Genomic DNA, 12945 nt, shown 5'->3' with positions numbered 1-12945 from the left:
TGCATATACATTGTTTCCCACAGGATTTTGAGGAGACTGTGGTGGTGATGACGTCACCCGCTTATTAGCATATATGTGACGTCATCATGTTGTGTGAGTTTGATCTAGTGTTGGCATTTGAAATATGTTTCACTTCTACTCTTTGATCTGTATCTGTATTTGATCTGTATTATATATCAAATTATATTTTAAGCCGAATTAAGCTGTTTTAAATGGTGAAATAAAAATGTAAATGGGAATCATGAAAATTCTATTTGTGGGGGCCAGTGTTGATTCTGTGGTGGGCCACCACAAATAAATCAATGTATGGGAAACACTGATATATTTCCGTTTTTTTTTTTTCAAAACAATCACATTTTTTAATGACGTAATGGTGCTTTCCATTGCATAGTTCCCCCACGGGACAGGACGTGTCAGCTCACTTTATTTTGGCTTGGTTAGCTTTTCCATTGAGTCAGGATTAGGTCGCTTATGTCGCTATATTTGCGCTGCCTACTGCTGCGACATCATATAAAAAGTGGAACAAGCATCGTTAGAATGCAGAGTTTCCTATACATTCATTTATTTGTCACTCCGCCACAAAATCAAAATTGACCACCACAAAAAGATGTTTGCACATCGCATTTGTGACTACGTTTCTCTCACATGACAGTTTCTGTAGTAGGGTTGGGAACCGATAACCGGTTCTTATTCAGAACCGGTTCAGTTTTTTAAAAGGAACCGGAACCGCACGTAATTCTTAAGTTTCAGTTCTAAAAGCGGTTCTGATGCGAGGCACGTGCAAAGCGCTTATGTCTCTTACCTCATGAATATTAATTACGTTGAGCCACTGTTTATAGTCACTCGCACAACCAAATTAACGCAGCTTACAACAGAAAACACTTGGGCTGCTGAGGTAAGCTTTGTATACTTCGTGTTAAACATGTCTAAAATTTAAAAGTATGGATTCTAGGGCTGTTGACGGTACAGTGCGACCCGTGATGCCGTGCACTTCACAAACTATGAAAATATAAAGTACAGTCTCACCCAGCGAGATGTCTTCAAGTTCGCGTGAAAGCAAACGGACATAAGACTCAAGAGTTAATGCGCTATAAACCGATGTCAGTGATGACCCGCTGGCTTGGGGCGGAACAATGAGGTAAGATATTCTTGGTCAAGGTTGCGAAAAAGTATCAATCTGCACTACCAGTATAGCAACATGCGTTTTCAGCACTGTGCAGACATTATAACTCCAAAAAGGTTCCTCACTTGAACCGTCTGTTGTTTCACGGATGAAAGTGATAAAATAAACACGCACATAGCCGTGCCGATCCCGTGGTCTCTCCGGGGCTCGAGCATCACCCACCGAAATGGCCATGCACATTATGCTCAATTGCTTCACATTTCGCATCTAAAACCACGAGGAAAACGTGATCGCGCCACTTTTCTCCAAAGCGCGTGGACTCTCCAAAGCGTCTGTCGTTGCTAAGTAACCTAAGCATTGCTTGATGTTGTGACGAGCAGCCTCCGGCGAAAAGAAGTCAGCGCATATGAACACGCATGTTTGTTAAGAAACGTATATCTGATCCTCATTTACATTTTTGTATTTCAAAATATATGTATGCATTATATATCAGCCTATACGCATGCACATACAAAAATTATTACTTGTACAGCAGCCTTTTCAGGATATATGACAAAACACTAGCATATAAATCTCAAATCATATGTTTGAAAACTACTGCTGCTATCATGTTCACTTCAACAGGTAAGATCTTACGAGGACTACAACAGGAATAAATGATATAGGCCTAGTGACTGAAAAAGTGACAATATTAATCATTTTACATTTAAAATATTTTATCAGTAATTAATAAACACAAATTGAATTTTTTAAGTATTGTGCATTATTTTTTATTATATGGAACCGGAATCAGAACCGGAATCGTTAGGCAGAACTGGAACCGGAATCGGAACCGGAAAATTTCTAACGATTCCCAACCCTATTCTGTAGAAACACCCAGGCGTTAGTCGCTCTCCGCTAAGTTGCAAAAATGCTGTGCATACATGCGGACGTGCGCGTCACGGATGTGCCGCTACAAAATGCAAGGAAAACACTGGTATGGTGTTCCTGATTCTCAGCCTGTGGATGTTTTTCACCGCTAATGGGAGTTTGGGAACTTACAACAAAGCACAGATGACAACAGGTTTGCTCGAGACAGCGCAAACATAAAGGAAAAGCTAATCTTGCGTTTAGCATGGCTCTGGTAGTGACGATTCTCTCAGACCAATCAGTAATCTACAGTGTGGATTGGTTCGGCTGCAACCAATCGGAAGGCAGAAATGTTCACCGGCAACCAATCGGAAGGCGGAAACCTCCGCCTGAGAGGAGTTCAGAGAATGCATTCGAGCGTCAGAGCGTCCACTACAATTTTTCTTTAGCGTCGTTGTCAGGGCAGCCAGAGCTTTTATTGACGCTCTCGCCGGTGGCGGTCTGAATGCACAGTTAGAGTATCAGTTCAGCTCACTTGGAACCCCAACCAAGGTGAAACTAAAAAAAGTATTGGGAACTACGTACTATACCCATTGGAAAAGCCCCCAAAAGTAAGCTGACCCAACTCAACCCGTGGGATACTATGCAGTGTTTCCCATACATTGATTTATTTGTGGTGGCCCACCACAGAATCAACACTGGCCCCCACAGATAGAATTTTCATGATTCCCATTTACATTTTTATTTCACCATTTAAAACAGCTTAATTCGGCTTAAAATATAATTTGATATATAATACAGATCAAATACAGATACAGATCAAAGAGTAGAAGTGAAACATATTTCAGGTGCCAACACTAGATCAAACTCAAACACAACATGATGACGTCACATATATGCTAATAAGCGGGTGACGTCATCACCACCACAGTCTCCTCAAAATCCTGTGGGAAACACTGCTATGCATATGTTAAAGCACCATTAGTGTACTTTGTACGGTTGAGAAAGTAGCGTGAGTGCAAAGGAGCAGGGACAATCATACTCTGGTTCGGTTGTGTAAAGGAAGATGTGAGTGCGCCCTTAATGTGCAGATAGATCCATATGATGGCTGCCGTTTCACACCCAAGTGCAACGCAAGTTGCCAGCTTGTCATGTTTATGTCCGTCAGAGCAACATCATAATTAGATTACTGACAAACAATATATGATGATTCATCTGCTGCCTGACCAACATAAGCCCTGTTCCTGCTCATACTCACACACACACACACACACACACACACACACGCACGCACGCACCTGAAGCAAAACAATAGAAAAACTCAAACTTTTTAAAAACTAGCTTTAAAGGAATAGTCTACCCTTTTGCCATATTAAACTATGTTATTACCTCAACTTAGACGAATTAATACATATATATCTTTTTTCAATGCGTGCACTGTACAGCGCGTCGTGAATGTGTTAGCATTTAGCCTAGACCCATTCATTCCTATGGTACCAAACAGGGAAGCCACCAAACACTTTCGTGTTTTCCCTATTTAAAGACTGTGACATGAGGAGTTATACCAGTAAGTATGGTGCCACAAAATAAAACTTTTTTTGGTACCATAGGAATGAATGGGGCTAGGCTAAATGCTAACACATTCACAACGGGCTGTACAGTGCACGCATTGAAAAAATATAGGTATGTATTAATTCGTCTAGGTTGAGGTAATAACATAGTTTAATATGGCAAAAGGGTAAACTATTCCTTTAAGATATTATTCTTAAAGATCTCATTAATTCTTATAATCTTACCAATTGTTTTTATTAATGATAGATGTGCCTTTTGGAGCTTCAAAATAATGGCCACCATGAAATGGCGGTAGGAATTACTTGACATAATTCTGATTGTGTTAAAAAAAACACCACAGGCAAATAAAAATCGCACACACAATGTACTGTACTTTGAAACAATGCCACAAAAATGAGTCATAGAAATGATGGTATATTGACATCAAAACCATAAGCAAATTGACACAGCTGCCCATGTTTACACATAAAATAATAATAATAATATGGATTTGCAATTTTGTCATGTTTTCATTCCAGTTAGGCCACTGTGGCACCATTACGAAGTTTATAATTTGCTCGTGTTTTGAGGTCTTGCCAGTTTAAATATTCAATAAATGAAGGCACAAAACAGATGTCAATGCGCTACTCGCACGCTGTTTGCAAAGATTCCTGTATGCGGCACATGCGAAGCACAAGCTGCATTTCAAGACAGCGTGCGTATACGTGCAAATGGTTCAGACAGCGCTTATACTAAACTGCGTGCATTAGGTCTTAAAGAGACAGCCCCCTTAAATAAACCTTGCACTAGTGTTTATGTAGATTAAAGGAAAACACCACCATTTTTCAATATTTTTCTATGTTCTTACCTCAACTTGAACAAATTAATACATATACTTTTTCAATCTGTGCACTTAATCTTTGCACAGTGTGTCGTGAACGTGTTAGCATTTAGCCTAGCACCATTCATTCCTGGGATGAATTTAAAAGTCACCAAAAACTTCCATATTTCCCTCTTTAAAGACGTTTACATGAGTAGTTACACGAGTAAGTATGGTGGCACAAAATAAAAGTTTTTAAGCAGATAAAAATGAGAACTATATTGTATGGCAGAAGAGCACTTAGTTTGCAGCACTTCGACCTCAGTCCAGTAACATCATCACTCCTGACTACTTTCCCCCACGCTCAAACTTCCGTCAATATTACTGCGCCTGAGGTCGAAGTGCTGCAAACTAAGACTAGTCAATGGGTACTGTCAACTGTATGGTTACTTATGATTATTTATCAAAATATTTTCTTTTGTATTCAACAAGTGAACTTCACTTAAAAAGGTTACAAAAACGTATAAAGTGTCCTTGTGATTGATTCTAGACTTTTGTGTATGAGTAACTATATGCATAGTCATGTTTTTGTACTGTACGTGTCTGATGATGTTCTGAATGTGTGGCACTATGAGTGGTATTTGACCGCAAAACCAGACCCGGCACCACCTGCTACACCCCCTTCAAGCTGTCCAGCCTTCATCCAACAGCGTACCTTGTCTGTGGGCTACGTTCCCTCACGACTCCCTTAGTCACCCACACCCAACACCAGTCATATGAGGTAACCCACCTACAGTACTGTCAGCATGCGTTGGCTACAGATTACAGAGCGTGTATGCATTTGTTTTAGGCAGTGTCGTGATCAGAACACAGCCAGTTCCTGAATAATTTGGCTGATGAGTTTAAAAGAGTTCCAGCCTGATGCGTCACCCCTTAACAAGTTCAGGATGTATCATAATGTCCCTTTTCTGGTCCAAATTACAGCTCTCATTGGGTTTCATTCACTAAGCAAGCGTACGCACAGATTTGTTCTTAAAATGTGCGGACTGACGTTTTAACTTACAAATCATGATTCAACAAAAACTTATACTAAAATTTCTTTGTACAATTGTAAGAACAACTTCAACGACACGTGCGCATTTGTGCGTACGCATGCTTAGTGAATGAGACCCATTGTTCTCGGTTTATATTATCCAACCTTTCTCTTCTTTGCAAACTCTTTTTCCAGTTCTGCCCATGAAATGTATATTTCCCTGGCGCGTGCGCTCTTTGTTTTTACAACAACTGCATGCTGATCTTGATGTCGCAAGAAGTCAGAAAACACATCCAGCTGTGAACTTCAATCATATCTTCAGAAATAGTCCAAAAACGACACCATACAAAATTATCTTTCACAAACACACATTCTCTCCCTTTCTAACGGATATGGAAGCCCTACCATTCACATTTTTTAGATAGCACTTCTCATACAAACATCCTATTGATAAATTTTCCACTAGCAGACTTTCCTTTTATTAATGACACCGGCTGCTACTACAATTGTCATCCGACTCTGTGAAACATTGCTGGGGCTGTTCTTTTCTCATCCCATCGCAGTTTAGACACCACCAAATGTCCAGCGTGGAGTTACAGAATTCCACTCAGGAAAAGATCAGTGCGTGTATGTGTGTGGGATGAACATGGAACGCCGCCAACAGAGGAACACTAGAAGAAAACAGCAATGGGCCAAATGAAAGAGAGACCCAGAGAGAGATACAGAGAGAGTGTGTGTTGAGGGACAAAGATGGGACCTTTTCTTGCATAATTTTCCATAATGGATCAGTCAAGCTCTGCTCTGCATGCGTACCCTGCAGTATCCGCTGAAGTACAACTTCAAAAGACCAGCGGCAGTGGGCCGCTTGTTTAGAGAACTAGTAAATGCAGTTGGTTTAAACATTTAACAACACTTCATACTAAATTTAACAAAAACAGGAAAATAAATTTTTAAAATGGCACATAAATGATTCTTTTGTACTTTGGATACACACCAAACTCTGGGCCTCCGGGATGCAAAAGAGAGAGCAACAGTGAGATCATACAAATTGACATCACATGGTTCGGTCTACAGGAAACACATTGTTTCAACAACAAAAAACTTCAAAGCAAATACAACAGTTGGAAACCAGCTAAAAGAGTTTCTAGAATGGGTTGTTTTTTAAGCATACATGCAAAATGACAAGGTCATGGGCAATATAAATAACAAGTCAGCATATCATCTATATGAAATGTGAAAACATGACTAATTTAACGTGGATGTACTACAGAGTGTAATCCTTCCTAAAGGAAACATTATCAGATGTAGTGGTGTAACTAGGATCTTAATGCAAAACATAGCTGCAGTCGTATGCAAAAGTTTGGGCGCCCTTGACAATTTCCATGATTTCCATTTATAAATATTTGGGTGTTTGGATCAGCAATTATATTTTGATTTATCAAATAACTGAAATGAGGTTTATTGGATTAACGGAATATGTGCAATATGCATCAAAACGAAATTAGACAGGTGCATAAATTTGGGCACCCTTGTCATTTTGTTGACTTGAATACCTGTAACTACTTAGCACTGATTTACTGGAACACAAAATTGATTTGGTGAGCTCATTAAGCCCTGAACTTCATAGACGGGTACATCAAATCATGAGAAAAGGTATTTAAGGTGTCCAATCGCAAGTTGTTGTTCTCTTTGACTCTCCTCTGAAGAGTGGCAACATGGTGGCCTCAAAACATCTCTCAAATGACATGAAAACATTATAGTTTAGGGGAAGGCTACAAAAAGTTATAGCAGAGATATAAGCTGTAAGTGCCCACTGTGAGGAACATAGTGAGGAAATGGAAGACCACAGGCACCTGGCACAGTTCTTGTTAAGGCCAGAACTGGCAGGCCACAAAAATTTGGAGAGGCAAAAGTGAAGGATGGTGAGAACGGTCAAAAACAGCCCACAGACCACCTCCAAAGACCTGCAACATCAACTTGAGGCAGATGGTGTCACTATGAATCGTTCAACAATTCAACCCACTTTGATGAGAAAGAAGCCTTTTCTGCACACACACCACAAACAGAGTCGCTTGAGGTATGCAAACGCACATTTGGACAAGACAGGTGCTGTGGACTGATGAAACAAAGATTGAGTTATTTGGTCATAACTAGGGCTGGGCAAAAAAATCGATTTAAGTGATTAATCCTCAAAGAGCAGAATCGATTTTTTTTCATATTTATTTCCGCAAACATTGAACGGAGGAATGGAAGCATTTTAGATTTTGCAAGCAAGACGTGTTGTGGCTTTTAATTTCTTTTTATTAATTACCCACTTGTAAACTGCTGTTCACTGTTCTTTTTTATTAATATAGTATGTGTATTAAATCTATATTCATTGAGTTGAATCGAGAATCGAGTATAAAAACCTACCTGAGAACCAGAATCGAAAATTTTATCGAGAATCGAATCGATTTGATAGCTTGTGAATCGAAATCGAATCGATCTGGAACATCTGAATCGATACCCAGCCCTAGTCATAACAAGGGGCGTTATGCATGGCGGCAAAAGAACACAGCGTTCCATTATGCTGTTGGGCTGTGTGGCCAGTGCCGGTACTAGGAATCTGGTTAAAGTTGAGGGTCGCATGGATTCCACTCACTTTTAGCGGATTCTTGAGAATAATGTTGAGGAGTCAGTCCCAAAGTTGCGACGGGGTTGAATATTTCAACAAGACAAAGACCCCAAAACACTGCTCAAAATCTACTCGGGCATTTGTGCAGAGGAACAAGTACATTCTGATATGTTCTGAAATGGCCATCCAGTCCCCAGACCTGAATATCATTGAACATCTGTAGTGTGATTTAAAGCGGGCTGTCCATGCTCGGCAACCATCAAACCTAACTGAACAGGAGATGTTTTGTAAGGAGGAATGGTCCAAAATACATTCATCCAGACACTCATTACAGGCTATAGGAAGCGTTTAGAGGTATTTCTGCTAAAGGACACTAAATATGGATGTGATTTTTCTGTTGGGGTGCCCAAATGTATGCACCTGTCTAATTTCGTTTTGATGCTTATCGCACATTTTCTATTAATCTAATAAACCTAATTTCACTACTGTGTCCTTCAGTTATTCCTAGATCAAAATGAAATTGCTGATCCAAACACCCAAATATAAATCAAATTGTCAGGGGTGCCCAAACTTTTGCATACGACTGCAGCCCTGTCTTAGCCTACAAGAATGAACTTTATAGGAAAACATTACAGTGTCATTTGAATTGTTTCTGAAGTTTTTCTTATTGTAGTGTTCCTGTAGCTCATTAAAGGACTGCATTAGAAGCGCAAAGGCCGGGGGTTCGATTCTCAGGGAACACGCATACGGATTACAAGTGTAGCTGGAATGCAAGTCGCTTAGGATAAAATGTCTGCCAAATGCATGCATTTAATATTGCTCAAATGACTGTCCAAAAAACAATACTGCAAAAGTATGGGTGTAGTTACAGATGGGAATGGATGCACAGAAAATCAACCTGACAAAAGTCCTCAGATTACCACATCAGACTTCACTGCGATGCATGGTTATGTCCACAGCTAAGCAAAAGCTTTGAGCTGTACTACTACAGTTTAGGACAAACAAGTTATGGCATCGCTCACACCACTGAGTATCAAAGCCAACTAGGGAATAGATTTGTAGTAAACAGACATGATCGTGGACGACAGGCCTTAGATGGGAAAGCTAGACACAGAGAAATCAAATCCCTGGTGTATTCGGTTTATTTAGTGCTTCATGTATTCTTCAAACTGTTTTTCAGCACACTATTATACGCCCTTTAATGAATGCCAAAATAAACACACAACAGGCAACAGCATAAGCAAGTAATGTATTCTTTGATCTCTAGACACCATTTTTTTTTTTTTATTATTGTCTAATTTTCACATTTTTGGGAAGGGTATTGTAGGAAATTTAGGAAGGGATGTATTTTTGCTATTTCGTCAATGGTCTGATTCATACAAAAGTATACATTACAACTTAAATTGTGTTTTATATCCCCTACTACAGTTATGTTATACTCTTGTAGCTCAACTGGGCATAGAGCTTTAAATGGCAAGGTCCCTGGTAAGATTTCCAGGGAATTTACATATCGATAAAATGTGACCCTGTCTGTAAAATCCAGGATAAAGTCTCATAATCTTATTATGAGATTAGTAGCAATGGTTTTTATCTTAATTTTTTAATAACATGGCCTTACTCAGCCAATATTAAAGATATCCAGATTGTATTTTAACAAAATCTTTATTTAGGATAATTTTATGCAGTAAATCACAAAAAAAAAAACTTTTTCACAGACTGGGTTACAAATGTAAGGCTTGAATGCGCTAAAACTCTATTAGTTCTAGAGGTGTCCTGTTCAATAACATTAACTGATTTCAGAAGTACTATCAATGCGATTACTTGCTATTTAATGAGAATTTGCAATACACGTGGCCTAACTTGAGTAGATTAATAGTATTATGACCAGTCACCCACATCTGCCCCCTCTCTGTACCTCCCTGCCTTTGTCCTCTCGTGCGCCAACTCCACAACCCCGAACATTCTTACGAACCATTGCACAATCACATGCAAATTTCCACATAATCTCAACTCTGCAGTCAATACGACTGTTATATAATGCAAGAAGAATCACAACAGACTGTTCGTGACTTTTCAAAACAAAGGAGTTCCTTGAGGTTGTGTGCATGCACGTGATATCATGTACAAACAAGTCCACCGGGTATAGAAAGATAAGCTATAGGTTAGTTTTCCTCTGAACTGACATCTGACTTACTATGCAACTCGAATTTCATTTGTATTGAGGTGTTTCCCTTATAGGAAGTTCTGTGAGTCATTATGCATGTCAGAGTGTGTGGAAATCAAAGAAAGCATGTAACTTTGGATGGAACAAAAGATTCTGTGTGATGAGGGGAAATTCGGATTCGGCTCTCTGGCCAACAGGACAATGGATTTGTCTGTTTATAAAGTGCATTAAGAAAATAAATAAATTCATTTTTGTTCATTCATTGAGACAGATTAAATACAACTTGCCACAACTAAATGCACATCTTGACCAAATTTATTACAACAGCTCAAGCCAACCATATGCATTTTGGAGGTACAAAAGTTGTCACTGGGACAGTACCTTTTAAAGGAGACATATCATGAAAATATGACTTTTTACATGTTTAAGTGATATAATTGGGTCCCAGTTAACATAGAAAATGTGAAAAATAAACTTTTAAGTTTTGTAAACCATTCTCTGCAAGCATGTGAAAAAATAGATCATTAAAATTGGGCTTCCGTGTGATGTCAGAAGGGGATAATACAGCCTCTTAATCTGCACTATCCAACCACAACACTGCCATTTAGTGCAGAGATCCGCTCATTTGCATTTAAAAGGACACACCCCAAAACAACACATTTTTGCTCACACCTACCAAGTGGCAATTTTAACATTCTATAATAAATTATCTATAAGGTATTTTGAGCTAGAACTTCACATACATACTCTGGAGACACCAAAGATTTATTTAACATCTTTAAAAAATTATTGTGAAATGTCCAAATATGTACCATTATGTACCAGTGCATACCAATATATACCTTTGAGGTACCAATATGCACTTTTGAGGTAAAAGGTATTGCCCCAGTGACAACGTTTGTACCTTTTTCTGAGAGTGTAACCAATGGTTTACACATGTCGATATAGATATTAAATATATATCAGTTGCAAAAGTTGATTTAAAACGTATCAATGCTTCTTCACTAGGTATGTCCCCTACTGTATCAACGATGAATCAATATGACCTAATCATTTCTCGGCAATAATGATGCCAAGCCTGACCGCAAACCCAAGAATAGTCAATAAAATGATCAGGGATTTCAAATTATCCTAATGTAGGCAGAGAAACCCCATTCAAAAACACTCAAATTCATAAGCACACACTTGTGACTATCCTGATAGTTCAGCTAAATGTAATGTAATGTCAATGAGATTTGAGTCTCTCCAGACATGATGAATTAAAACTGATTCAATGTGGTGACATGCTGGCGCCCGGGGCCATCATTTGTTCCGTACCACTGAGATCCATGGGTGACACACAAACTAAAGGCCAAACAACTGAATAAAACTGGCACTACATGTGCTGATGGTCTTGGCATATGCATGATGCCACTGACTACAAAGAATACAGAAAGTACAAACTGTACATGGATATAAATCACCAAAAATATGACAGATGCCAGCGGGACATATCAGGTGATCTTGATGTTGATCTGCTACACACATTATCTCCCAATCCCATTAATGTAGTAGATAGTAGATTTTCTATAATAAAACCATACAGGTGGTTAACTTATTGTGGTCCTACACTAAAATGCATCTTGTAATAACTACAAGCCAAAAAGTGCGAACATACCAACACATTTCAGATAGCCTGTCCGCGTGCACGAGGTTCTTGCCATCGGATTGTTTGTTTGCGTGTGTATATGTGACAAGTCGTGTCTCGTCTGGCACATCAACATAACACATGTAACTTATACAGAAGTCACGAACACTTTTAGCCGCAGGTGAGCTGCTGCGTGACAATGAAACAATTACATTTATAAAGCACAGACGAGCTACAGTAAAACATTTCAGTGTCATAACATACTGTATTATTCACTTTGTAAATGCACCTTAAATCTAATTTGCGCCGGGTGCTGGCGAGAAATCGCGAGCGAAGTAGGCCACGATATAATTTCCATTCTATGATCGCATTCACAACACACAATTATAACCTTCGACAATACTATATATTTATCACGGCAGGGTTGTCATACACTGTCATATAAGTTAAACCACGTTAACGTTAAACAAAAAGTGAAGACGTGGCCGTACGCGCTCACCCTGATCGCGCTTCAGCATCCCGCTTCTCTCTTATCCCAGACCTGCGTTTCGGCCTCGTTCCGACAGTCCAATCTGAAGAGCCACATTCCAGTCCTGTCCTTCCAACCCAACTCACTTGAGCCCTGGTCGGGATAAATCAGCTGACAAACAGCTCCGGTAATGGTAATGTTGCCACGAGTCCGGATTCGCTTTCGTTGGTCGTGGGTGATGCCAATACTGCGCGCATCGATTATTGATTCATCCTAATGGAGTAACGCGACACTATGTGATGACCTATATATTACAGCACGATGTCTAATAGCGACTGCAGTGGGATGCTAGTCACTGACTCTAAAAACACACACAAATAGGTTGTTACCTAGTCACTGGGTCTGGGGCGGACCGTATCGGCCCGGGCAGGCGGGGTCAGAAAGATGTAGGGCACGCGACTGCTACTAGTGGATGGTCGTGTATTTAAATGTAAACTAAACCAAAGAGACACAAATCTGTGGGATTTATTCCCGATTATTGAGTCTCAAATCAATTAGCATTGTCTGGAAAAGATCCCAACCCATTTCATATTTGGGTAATCCTAAAGTTGTCCACATCCTTTCTCTAGTGAATTGCATTGAACTTGCATTTCTCACTGATTTACCCCCCCCCCCCAAAAAATACGTTCTCAGAT

At 39.5% G+C, this 12945-nt stretch overlaps 1 protein-coding gene across 2 annotated transcripts in view; it reads right to left on the bottom strand.

Annotated features, from left to right (window-relative positions):
* The window catches only part of tmem198ab (transmembrane protein 198ab), a 28216-nt gene extending 15533 nt beyond the window's left edge, over nucleotides 1-12683 (bottom strand). The window contains exon 1 of one of the 2 annotated variants that reach the window (XM_065240102.2): nucleotides 12281-12683. The gene's annotated coding sequence lies outside the window, so the exon portion shown is untranslated. The remainder of the gene's footprint in view (nucleotides 1-12280) is intronic. The other variant, XM_065240101.2, reaches the window with a different exon arrangement.
* Nucleotides 12684-12945: the final 262 nt, after the last annotated feature.

This window comes from Paramisgurnus dabryanus, chromosome 7 (genome assembly GCF_030506205.2).
Source record: "Paramisgurnus dabryanus chromosome 7, PD_genome_1.1, whole genome shotgun sequence".
In the NCBI taxonomy this organism is placed as follows: domain Eukaryota; kingdom Metazoa; phylum Chordata; class Actinopteri; order Cypriniformes; family Cobitidae; genus Paramisgurnus; species Paramisgurnus dabryanus.
The sequence above is the reverse complement of the archived record's forward strand: the minus strand, read 5'-3'. Positions and strand labels throughout refer to the sequence as shown.